We start from the raw sequence: 13,107 nt of genomic DNA, 5'->3' as shown, positions 1-13,107 counted from the left end.
TGATCATCAATGCTTGCAGTTACTGGGGGAAAGCAAAGAAGTCAGACTATGTTTAACTCAGTTCAAATGAGAGACTCTGTTGGGGGGAGGGATAACTCAGTGGTTTGAGCATTGGCCTGCTTAAACCTAGAGTTATGAGTGCAATCCTTAAGGGGGCCATTTAGAGATCTGCAGCAAATCTGTCTGGGGTGGTACTTGGTCTTGCTCTGAGGGCAGAGGACTGGATTTGATGACCTCCCAAGGTCCCTTCTATCTCTAAGAGATAGGTATATATCCATATGTTCAAATACACTTGGATGGACAGATGCTTGTCTTCAAGAGTCCTCTAAATTAAGCTGGGGAGGGAGCTGAGTCAGCAGGTTACATGCCTTCCAAGTGTGAGCTGTAAGACTGGTTCAACCTGCTTCTCCCCACTGTTTCAAAGATAGAGTTAAAGAAAGGTGTTTCTTTTTAATGTAAATTTACTACAGTAGATTCAGTGGATGTTATATACCTTGACTTTAGCAAGGCTTTTGATATGGTCTCCCACAATATTCTTGCCAGCAAGTTAAGGGAATGTGGATTGGATAAATGGATGGTAAGATGGATAGAAAGATAGCTAGAAGGCCGGGCCCAGCGGGTAGTGATCAACGTCTCGATGTCAGGATGGCAGTTGGTTTCTAGCAGAGTGCCCCAAGGTTCGATTCTAGGACCAGTTTTGTTCAATATCTTTATTAATGACCTGGATGAGGGGATGGATCCCTCAGCAAGCTAGGGGCAGAGGTAGATACGCTTGAGGGCAGGGATAGGGTACAGAGTGACTTAGACAAATTGGAGGATTGGGCCACAAGAAATCTGATGAGGTTCAACAAGGACAAGTGTAGAGTCCTGCGCTTGGGACGGAAGAATCCCAAGCATAGTTACAAGCTGTGGACCAAGCAGTTAAGTAGTAGTACTGCAGAAAAGGACCTGGGGGTTACAGTGAATGAGAAGCTGGATATGAGTCAACAGTGTGCCCTTGTAGCCAAGAAGGCTAATGGCATTTTAGGTTGTATTAAGAGGAGCATTGCCAGCAGATCCAGAAATGTCATTATTACCCATTATTTGGTTTTCGTGAGGCCACATCTAGAGTATTGTGTCCAGTTCTGGGGCCCCCACTACAAAAAGGATGTGGACGCATTGGAGAGGGTCCAGCAGAGGGCAACCAAAATGATTAGGGGGCTGGAGCATATGACTTATGAGGAGAGGCTGAGGGACTTGGGTCTGTTTAGTCTGCAGAAGCAAAGAGTGAGGGGGGATTTGATAGCAGCCTTCAACTTCCTGAAGAGAGATTCCAAAGAAGATGGAGAGAGGCTGTTCTCAGTAGTGACAGATGGCAGAACAAGGAGCAATGGTCTCAAGTTGTGATGGGAGAGGTCCAGGTTGGATATTAGGAAAAACTATTTCACTAGGAGAGTGGTGAAGCACTGGAATGGGTTAACTTGGGAAGTAGTGGAGTCTCCATCCCTAGAGGTGTTTAAGTCTTGGCTTGACAGAGCTCTGACTGGGTTGATTTAGTTGGGATTGGTCCTGCCTAGAGCAGGGGACTGGACTTCATGATCTTCTGAGGTCTCTTCCAGCTCTATGAGTCTATGATTCTGTGCTTTGAGCTAAGAGCTGAAATCACTAGGTTTGGCCCAGAACCAAATCCACCACAAGCCAGTGGAAGATGCGATGAGTGGCCAGCAGGGTGGTGATGGAGAGGAGTGAGGAGCTGTCAGCAGAGCAGCGGTGGTGAGGGGGGACTGATGGAGAAGCATAAGGAGTGGCCAGCAGAGCGACAACAGTGAGGGGTGACAAATGGGCAGCAGAGTGGATGAGATGCTTCCTACTCCCCCCCACCTCAGGATGGAAGGTGAACTCTATGAATACTTCTCTGCACTTTGGTCTGCCCTGACCCAGGGCAATGACTGTGAGTGGGGTGTAGAGAAGGGGTGGGCTTGTGAAGGGGACATTTACATGGCTCGACCTGAGAGCTTGAGAGGAAAAGAACATTGCTTAACCTACTTGAACGGAACATTTACTCATGGCTTTGTCCCAAATTAATGCCACGTTACTTCTTTCCCCTTTTATTAAAAGTTTCTTTTTCATACTCAGACTCTGTGCTTGCCAGTGGGAAAGCATTACTTTCCAGAGGCACCCACGGGTGTTTTGTGAATTTCCCAGGTTATTGAGTGGGTGCTTGAGCCAGTTCTGCAATGGATGGATGGAAAGGCACCCCTAGATATTGAACTGGGCCCTGACTGCTGCTGGTGTTATCTGGCAAAAAGGGTCACATGTACAATTCATATCCACTGGAGTAGGACCCTTGAAAGCTGCTCTTGTCTACTGGGTTACTGGGAGCAAGTCACAGCAAATGTCTGTGCTTCACTCTCAGTCTATAAGATGGGGAGGATAATACAGACCCCTGTTGTCAAGCACTTGACAAATATAATGCTTTGCATCATATATACAGTAGCCCAATGTCTGTGACTCTGTAACGCTGAAATTCTGGCTGTTGCCTCCCTGGCTGTTTCCTCTGGGCAGCACTATTGCCTGAGTCATGTCCTTCACCTCCCGCCGTGGCGCTTGGCTGAGTCTTGTGCCGCTCAGCTGGGCCACCGTGGGGCAGCAAGCAGAACAAGTGGCCTTTTGGGCTCCCCTGCGGCAGCCCGGCTGAGCGGCACAGAAGTCAGCTGAGCACCACAGCGGAGGCGAAGGGGGGCGGGGAGGTGATGTGCGGTGTGACAACAGTTCCAGGACTCGCCCCCTGGTTGTGAACACGCCACACCCCCTTTCGCCTCCCACAGTGGCGCTCGGCTGACTTCTGCGCCGCTCAGCCGGGCCGCTGCGTGGGAGCAAGTGGTGCAAGCAACTGTTTGGGCTCCGTGCTCCCCATGCAGCACGGGGAGCGTGGAGCCCAAATGGCCGTTTAGGCTCCATGGTCCCCCGAGTGAGAGGCAGGAAGGGGAGGAGAAGAGAAAGAGAGAGACAGAGTGTGAGGCAGGAGGGGGAGGAGAAGAGAAAGAGAGAGACAGAGAGAGAGGCAGAAGGCAGAGGAGAGCTAAGGGCAGGGGAGGCAGTAGGAGGAGGAGAGAGAGAAAAAGAGAGAGAGACACGGAGTGAGAGACTGGAAGCTCTGGAGAGAAGACCAACAAAGAAGAGAGACTTGAAAATCCTGTCTTATGATGGGCTAATTGGCTACTTATACAAGAATTGTGCTATCAAGGTTAATTTGTACTATTAGAAATGGAGAGGTGTCCATCACACTGTTTGTCACAGACAACATGTGAGAATACACTGGAAGACTTGAGAAGTCCAGGGTAGGTCCTCAAGTGGCCTAATGGACAAGGTGCCAACTTCCAGAACCTTGGTTTGTGGGTTTGAGTAACAGCCAGGCAACTGGCACTAGCTGAGGGTAGGGAGATGGGTTACAAACTACGCTAGGGCTGGAGCTGGCAGGGGTAAGCAGCTTGCTGTAGCTGCAACAATCAGAGCAGTAACTGGTCCGGGAGAGGGGGCCATGTGTGCAGTGGAAGCTGCCCCAGATCCTTGGGCCTGCCCTGTGAGGGAAGGGGTGGAGTATGGGGGGTGATGCTGAGGCTCCCCAGTTCTTTGACCCAGCCAGTGAAGCTACCCCCAGATACCTGCCCTCTCTGCTCAGCAAGGACAGCTTCCCCCAAGCTCCCTGATTCTCCTGACCCCCCACTCCAGCCAGAGCAATTCCCCAGCCAGAACAGCTCCCACCCACCAGCCAAGACTCCCTCCAGTGCTGGCCAGTTCCCAGGGCCCCAGCCACACCTTCCCCTGAAGCTAGAGACAATGCTGACTCAGATTTGCCCACTCCTCTGGCTGGGACAGGAGAGCAGTGCACCCCACTCTTCACCCTGGCCTGTTCCCACTGGGGCAGAGCTCTGGCTGCAGAGCAGGGACACCCAAACCCCAGCTCCAGTGTCTGTAACAGGGTTTATTTATTGTAACAGTGGTAGCCAGACACTACTCCTAACAGGGAATAAGCTAGCAGCTGAGTGTGGAATTGAGGCTGCACCTCGCCAGGAACACAGGGAGTCCTGCAGACTCACCAGGATACAACCTGCTGCCACCTGGATGACAGACTGCAGTGGCCCCACAGAGCTCTTCCGTGGGTGTGAGTGCACAGCGCATGGACGGTGCCAGGTGGAGGCAGAGCAGTGGGGATACAGTCATGGCAGAGTGGGTCTCATGGGCAAGTTGGCATCCATATCTGCTTTTGCCCCACCACACCAAGAGAACCTGAATGTACATCTATTATTTCAATGGGACAGGTAATGCTAGTCCTAATAATAACCGAACTGTGGCTTGTGATGAATTTCCTCAACATCTTGAGGTTTTAGTAATTGATTACTTTACTATAAAGAAAAAATGTATTTTTTCGATCCACAAGCTTTCATTTATTGCACATACTCTTCTTAACTAAGCAGTTCTTTTAAGAGCAAATATTATATTTTTACATCAGATACTGCCACCTGCTGTAAGCAGCAAAAATTGCTTTTACAAATTTAGACCTTTAGACCTGCCACAGTGTGGCCATCAAATCTTTGACATTTAAAATACTGATAGATGTCATTAATTTTATTTAATTATCAATTCAGCCACAAGTGTTTTTTTCTATTGAGCTTAATTGGTCCTCTGTACATGTCACTCCCAGTTTGTTTTATTTATTGGATTAAAATTCTAGTTCAGGAATTAACTCTCTTTTAGATATCAAATTGACTAGGCATTGGTTTATACATATTAGGGTTGCCAGATGGTTTCAACAAAAATACCGGACACACTTGACATTATATCACAATCTACATTACATCTTATTTAGAAAATACCAGACATTTATATTTTCTCATTTATATTTTCTCAATATGTTTCCCTAACAGTAAGCTCAAATACTGGACTGTCCGGTTCAAAACCGGACACCTGGCAATCCTATTATTAACCATTACTAAATACCGACAAATGCAGATAAGTAAATAAGAATTGTTTTAAAAATCAGTGACTATTTTTAAGAAGCTAAGACCACTCAGTAACAGTTTCACAGTGATAGAAATGTAGCTGTGTTAGTCTGGGGTAGCTGAAGCAAAATGCAGGACAATGTAGCACTTTAAAGACTAACAAGATGGTTTATTAGATGATGAGCTTTCGTGGGCCAGACCCACTTCCTTAGATCAAATAGTGGAAGAAAATAGTCACAACCATATATACCAAAGGATACAATTAAAAAAAATGAACACATATGAAAAGGACAAATCACATTTCAGAACAGGAGGGGGATGCAGGGGGGGGGGGGGGAAGGAAGGAAGGTAAGTGTCTGTGAATTGATGATATTAGAGGTGGGGAGTGGGATAATGGTAATCTTACCCATTACCAAGATAGCTTCCCCAATTATCACCTCTAATACCATTAACTCACAAACATCCCACAAGCACATGACTCACTAGCTGGCTTCCCACCTTGTGGCTAGGTGTGGTGTAGTCTTCTTTGCCACCTGCTAAAAACCGCTTTGGCCCTATCATGATTTGCTTCTTCATACAACTTGGCCATCCAGCCAGGTCACACATAGTCTCAACCCTTCCAGGTGGAATCGGTAGTATAAACAATCATCCATTTGCATCATATTAGGCCTTTGGTCTGACAACTGACTCACTAGTCTTTACTCCTGGGCCAGCAGGTTTCAAGAATCCTTACATCTCATGGGTGGGTGGGGGGAGGGAAGGGTGTTGGCTCTACAAAGCTCCACTGTATTCTGGTCCTGAGGCCAGTCAAGCCCTGACTACTAGGCCTTTTGCTGCTTCCCTGGTCCACTTCCTAACTTGCCCTGTCTTGGACCTTTATCATAATCTCTTCCCAGACTCATACCATATCAGCTGCTCTTTAATCCTCTTCCCTAAGGTCACAGCAGAGTTTCTTAGCACTTTCTAGGAGGTTTCTCTATTTGCCTGGCAGGTCAGTCCCTGACTCAGCAGCAGGGGCGGATATAGGGAAGGGCGAATGGGGTGGCCGCCCTGGGCCCTGTGCTTCAGAAAGCCCTGCGCATGCGCCGTGGCAAAGGGGGAGCCTCGCGGAATTATGCTGCCCGGGGCCCCGCAAAACGGTCATCTGCCCCTGCTCAGCAGGAGTCCTGAATCCTGCTACCCGCAAGCCCTTTCAGCAGCATGGAAAACTCTTGGCAGACTCACTTCCTCCCACTTTCCTTCCCAACTGCTTTGGTCTCCCCATTGTAGGGAGGCTCTGTGTGCCAACAGCCCCCACACCATCCTGATTTTAGCCAGGCTTCTCTCATTGAGTGAGCATCACTAATCTGCTCTCCTTCGTGGTTAATCCCTACCCAAACTGGGCTCTGCCTTTTAAACTCCTCTGTTCAGGTGCTGTGGAGAGGAGACTGTTTGAGAACAAGTGCTCTCTTTAAACCCTTCTTGCCCAGTGTGACTTTGGCACATACTTTCACAACTAATGCCTCATCTGGCAGAAATCAGCTTAGCTCCAGTGGAATCACTCCAGTGGATTCACTGGAACAAGGCTATTTCACATCAGCTGAGAATATGGGTCATTAAGTCTGCTTAGGGTCAGAGGAAAGAGGGGCAGGAAAGGGGGGGGTGAGAGAGAGAGAGAAAGAGAGAAAGAGAGACAGAGAATTGAAAACATAAACTAGGAAATATGAGTGCAAAAGAAGTGACAGAAAAAGATTGAACTCTAGTAAGTGTAAAGAATTGCTTCTCTCACCTATATTGCTCAGCTCGCTTCTAGAAACAAGTACACCTTACTAATAGTATAATACAATCTCTATGTACTTCTGAAAATACTTTCAGCTTTGTGGCTGACGTGGGATTTGCTGTCTCTTTTTACATTAGGAGATTGACACATCACCAACAAGAGTTGTCAGCAAGAGGTTGCCCTGAGATGCTTCAGAAAACAGTTCCACTGCCACCATTTCTCTTGGCCTTTCTGTCCCCTCCCATTGCATGTATGTTCTAAAGTTAGGAACCATCAGATCCCATGTAGTTTCTAAGGTCACATCTCCACTTGCAGAAAGATCAACACTGCGGTGGTCCATCTTCTGTCATTCATTTTAGTTGGTCTAGTAAAGGAGCTGGTACTCTTCGCTGTCGTGTAGAGTAAGGGAAGTCAATGGGAGCATTTCTCCCATCAACCTCCCAGTGTGGAGATGGTGCCAAGCTCAGCTTAAGGTATATCAGCTCCAGTTATGTTATTTATGTAGCTGGAGTTGTGTACCATAAGCAAATCTTCCAGTTGTAGTATAGATCTGGCCTAAATGTTGCTAATAATAGCTTCCAAATTGTTCTTCCCATCCCATTTTTCCTGAGATCTATCTGTCCCATTACATTCTCTTTTCCCCTGAAACTTTATCTGTCTATGGTTTTAGTTGCATGCAGATAGTGGCTAAAATCCCCCTCTTTTCTCCTATTCTCTCTCTCCTGCATGCCATCTCATGCTACATCTAGACTACACTGATCTATCAGAAAAAGGTATGCAAATTGCACTCCGCAACTTGCATACCTTTTTCCAATATTTTTTTTTGGAAGAGGCTTTTCTGAAATTTGGCCCAAATTTCGGAAAAGCCTCCTCTTTCAGAATAGCCGTTTTTCCTCATCGAAGGAGGAAGATAGGGCTTCCGAAAGAGCGCATCTGCTCTTCCGCCAAAAAGAGGACACGGTATCCTGGAAAAACCCCATAGTCTAGACATAGCACCCCCATCATGAGCAACAATTTAGCTGTCAGTTCAAATTGGGCCTCCTCAAAATTGAATTTCTTCTCATTCTTCTTGTTTTCTCTTATGATGCCCTTCTTCCTCCATTTACATCTCCACTATCCTTATAGTCTCATAGGGCCAGACTTTGGAGAGCTTTTTCATTATTCTCTCTGCATATTCTTTTATTCATTATTCTCTCTGCATTTTACTGCTGAACCCTGTTCTCTAACCTCTTATAAACTTCCAAGCACGTGGAGTCCACAGTGTCCCATAGTAACCTTTTCTAGCACTTAACTATCCTTATAATTAGAAAGTTTTCTTAATATCTAACCTAAATCTCACCTACTGCCAATTAAGCTGATAATTTCTTGTCCTATCCTCAGTGGACATGAACACTTGACCTCACAATGTTAACTTTTTACATATTTGAAGACTTATGCTCCCCACTCAGCCTTCTCTTCTTTGAAGAAACAAGTCTAATTATTTCAACCTTTCCACATAGGTCATGTTTTTTAAAACATTTATAATTTTTGTTTCCCTTCTATGGATCCCCTCTATAATTTGTTCACATATTTCTTAAAATGTGGTGCCCAGAACTGGACACCATATTCAGCTGATGTCTTACCTGTTCAGAGCAGAGAGACATAGTTACTTCCACATCTTACATGTGAAACTCTTAATACATGCAATAATGACACTCACTTTTTCTATAACATCACCACATTCTTGACTCATATTCCATTTGTAATCTGTTACAAACCTCACGTTGTTTTCTGTAGTACAACACCCCACCCATAAGCAGTTAATCATTGCCAAATCATGTCAGTTACCTTGCAGTGCATGTACGGACACTGAGACAGTTATCTGCAACATATCTGATCAGTTGTACAACTTTCAAATGTAAATAGACCACTCATGGTTGCAGGGCTTGCTATGTCTCCTTGCTCTTTCTGGGCTCTGAGTGTAGGCTTTATCCCTTTACCTTTCATACCATAAAAACCCATTTTTTTGCCACGAAGCATTCAGCCACATTACCCTCTGTATCCACCATGCTTACCCACTACATCTAAAGTGAATTAATCCACCTGCCTTTCTTTTCTTCAGCAGATCTGCCCAGTGGCCTGCAGTGATCAGACAGTCTTATTTAAACAAAGTATTTAGCAGCAGGAACTTTTCTTGGAGAAAAAAGATTTTACAACAACAATTTACATGTACTAGGGGGCTGCACCCCTTGCTTACTACCCTCACCAATCTCGCTCTCCCTGGCAGTAGGTGTCTGGCAGTGGGGAGGGTGCAGGAGTGGACTAGGGGCAGGAGCAGGCTGGGGGTAGGTGTTTGGCTAGGGAGGAGAGAGCAGGAGCAGGCTGAGAGCGGGGGGTCTCAGTGGAAGGGGTGAATGAAGGGGCTGAGGGTGCAGGGTCTTGGTGGAGGGTGTATGTGAGGCTAGAAGTTCAGAGTCTTGGCCAAGGGTGTGTGTGAGGGGGCTGGGGATGTGGGGAGAAGGAAGGGGGGAGTCTGTGTTGCTCTTGCTCACCCCCAGAGCACCAGGGAGAGAGGCGGCCTCACAGCTCTGCCCCCCTAAGAGGGGGAAGGCCTTGCAGATCCCACCCACCCCTGTAACGGGGCCTCAGGGTTCCTGCAGTCTGGAGCACCATGGAGGGAGGAGGCCTTGTGGCTCCCACCCCCCTGAGATAGGGCGAGGCCTCATGGCTCCCCCCCCCCCCGAGCACTGGGGAGAAGGGAGGCCCTGTGGCTCCTGCCCCCAGGACAGGGGAGGTCGCATGGCTCCTGCCTCTCCAGAGCACCAGGGAAGGGGGAGGGAGAGGCCTCATGGCTCCCCACTCCAGGAGCAGCAGGAAAGGGGCAGGGGGGGGACCATGAGGCTCCTGCCCCCCCTCCCCTCCCCGAACTCCTGCCTCCCTGGAGGAGGGGGGAGGACGTTGAGTTTCCACCACCCCAGGGAGGGGGGAGGAGGCCTCATGGCTCCCATCCCCCAGAGCACCAGGGAGGGGGAAGGAGGATGGAGGAAGGAGGCAGGGGAGCTGAGGGCAGAGGAACAGTGCAATTCAGAGTGACATAATGACATCACTCTGTCATCCTGCCTGGGAAAAAAGTATATATATGTAGAGAGAGAGATAACATTCTGGAGTTCAATCTAGACCAGAGAGGGGTTGTGTCATCATCAGCCCTGCAACCTGATGTGCCTGACAACGTCTTGTTGCTATATCTCCCAACCCAGAGTTCTCACAACCTGCCAGCAATACTGACTCCAGCAGTCTTAGCTATTATCTGCAGTGACCCCAACTCTCCCTGCCCTGCATCTTCCCCAAATTCTGTGTCTGGCCCTCTCTAGGTAGTTCAGATATTTTAGGTATGTAGGCTTGGCTTAAGATAAAATTCTTACCACATGCTCCCATCAACAGGGCTGACTGGTCTCTGGCCGTATGCAGGAATTTCTGGGGTGTGTGTGCTTTTTTTGTAAATGTGGACCACAAGGATGTGAATGCACTCTCCATGGTCCCCCAAGTAAACTAGGAAATAAGCCCTAGCCTTCCCCTGGCTGACCAAAGCATGGAGGAGAGAGGCTCAGATAGCACGCCACTCCTGTCTTCCCCTGGCTGGCCAGAGCATGCTTACTTGGGGAACCAATAGAGAGGTAGCCGTGTTAGTCTGATCTTGGTAAAATAAAAGGAAAAAATATCATCCCCTAATTAAAGACTAACAAGATAGTTTAAGTGCTACATATTTTTTCCTTTTGGGGAACCAACAGAGGGGGGAGGTGTTTTTACACACTTTGCACCCCCCTGCATACAGGCCTGACTCTTCAGGCCAGAATTTGTCCCAAAGTCAAAATGGCTTGTTTCTTTTGTCATCTTGGTTGAGAGAGCGAGAGATACCTTGGGTGTTTTTGCCCTTCACTTTATATTCCAGTTCTCCTTTGAAATGCATTTCCATGAGGTGAGTGTGGAGTCATGGAATCTCAACGCATAGTGAAAGAAGTTCCAGGCTATTGTTTGCTAAAATGCAGATCAGCTAGGAAAGAATGGTCACTAGACAGCTAATTGCCCATCAGCTAATTGATGGCACCTGAGAAGAGGTATCAGCTTGTTCCTTCTCAAAGACAAATAGGTTTATCTCCTCCCTGAACTTGTTTATTAACCTCATTTTAGTTGTAATTGCAACTTATTTTCATAACAGCATATACAATATTGCTACATATATTTCACCATAATGTTATCGACCATTGAGTTATTAGTTTTTAAATGATATCTCGCAAGGCATATTTGGTACAAAGATTATTACAGTGGTAGATAAGGTATGAACATAGGACTGCATTCTGCCCCAATATGTATGTGCAGGGCTAGACAAATAGTGTAATCTTCTTGCCCGTGGCGAGTAGATTACACCCCAGAAGAGCCGGCGCGGAGCGATCTGTGCATGCACAGAATGATCTGCGCATGCAGAGCGCAGAACCGTGCGGTTGGCAAGCAGGGCTCACCACCGCTCAGCGAGCCCTGTGTATGTGTATCTTGCTAAACATGTTACCACTTCAAGGCTTTGTCTACACTGCACAGTTTTTGCACAAGAAGCAAGAAGCCTTTTCCGAAAGAGTTCTTGCGCAAAAACTTCTTGCGCAAAAGTGCATCCACACCTCAAAAGCACATCGCATGCTATTGCGTAAGAGAGTTCTGATGGCCATTCACAGAATGGAGATTAGAGCACCTGTGCTTTTTGTGATAGGCTCTTTTTGTGCAAGAAACCCCTGTTGAGCATCCACACACACATTTTTGTGAATAACTCTTGCACAAAAAGGAGTTATGCCTCATAGAAGGAGGTTTACCTACACCGCAAAAAGCCCTCTGTTCTGTCGATTGACTAGATTTTCTTGCGCAAAAACGCGCTTGAGGTGTGGATGCCCCACAGGTTTTTGTGCAAAAATGGCTGGTTTTGTGTAAAAACCCTGTAGTGTAGACATAGCCCCAGATGGTAATCCATGCAGGCCTAACTTATGCAGACATACCAGGAGTTTCCTGCATCTAAATCAGGTTCCCCTTAACAACTACCCAAATTCAAGAGATAGGAGGACCCCTTTTGATCTTCTGGTTCCTAGCTTTTTTCCTGCCCTTAGCTTTTAAAGTCTTAAGTGTTTGATAAAAAGTAGCTTGTCTTGAACCATTCTTCTTTGCCTCCTTCTTCTTCCATAGGGTGCCTCCCTCAATGAACTAGAACAATATGTACATCCTAATAACAAGGTCAACGTTCTGTGTGCATAAGCTACCAGAGAGCAGCTTCAATTGTCAGACTTTCTTTTAATACAACTTCTTACTGCTATCCAGATTCCCGATGTGAGACTAGTCAGAAGAGAGCCTGCAGTTATCAGAATGCCAGAAAAAGGTGATGTTTTCTATTCTCACTCTATTTCAATTGATTATTGGATTTTTTTTTCTTTTCATTTTGCTGTTAGCTAGTCACACAGGAGTGCAGATATCCCTCAATTGCTTGGCCTGCGGCATCCTCTCTCTTCTAGCTGCTGCCATTTCTGTTCTGTTGAACTCTATGTGATATCTCCAAAAATACAATCTGACAAGAAAGTGCATGTCCATGCTGTTTTGTGGTTTCACCTGCAAGAAACTGCCATCTACTCACCTACTCCAAAAACACTGATTTCTTGTCTAGCCTAAATTAAATAGCTTGGTCCTCAGATGGTGTAAATCAGCATAATTCCATTGATATCAATATTATATGCCATAGAGAATTAAAATATTTATAATAATCCCTGTATGACATACCCAGGGTAAAATGCAGAATAATGAGTGGTTATGTCTCTCAGCCTCTAAACTGGAATGCCTTTTCACTGCTTCATTTCTGTGACCACCACTCCTGATCTGCTCACAAGCAGATTTCACCATGTAAATTACTCCTATCTATGCCAGCAAAGTGACTCCAACATACTTTCAAATCCCACATGCCCCCCCACACACACCCTGAAGTGTATATCTTGTGCTGCCCAAACTTCTCCTGGACAATATAAAGTATGTCATTTTATTAACAGAAACAATATGCACAAATTTTGTTATACCAAATGGATTTTTCCCAAACATTTGAATTTAAACTCACTGGATTAAATAAAACAAAACAAGTCTATTAACTCTGAAGAGGGAGATTTTCAGTGACTATAAATAAGGAGGTATAACAATCAGAAATGGTTAAGAGAAAAATAAAAGTAAAATGAAACTAATTCCTTATTTAACAAAAGTGGGGTAAGTCCAAAGCAAAGCCTCTCTCAACACAATTCAGCAGTTCTATTGGCTGAACTTCTTTCAATCAGGACTCTCCAGAGGCCAACACTGACTCTTTTGTTCTTCAGG

This window comes from Pelodiscus sinensis, chromosome 1 (assembly GCF_049634645.1).
Source record: "Pelodiscus sinensis isolate JC-2024 chromosome 1, ASM4963464v1, whole genome shotgun sequence".
Classification (NCBI taxonomy): Eukaryota; Metazoa; Chordata; order Testudines; family Trionychidae; genus Pelodiscus; species Pelodiscus sinensis.
Note: the sequence above shows the minus strand (reverse complement) of the source record.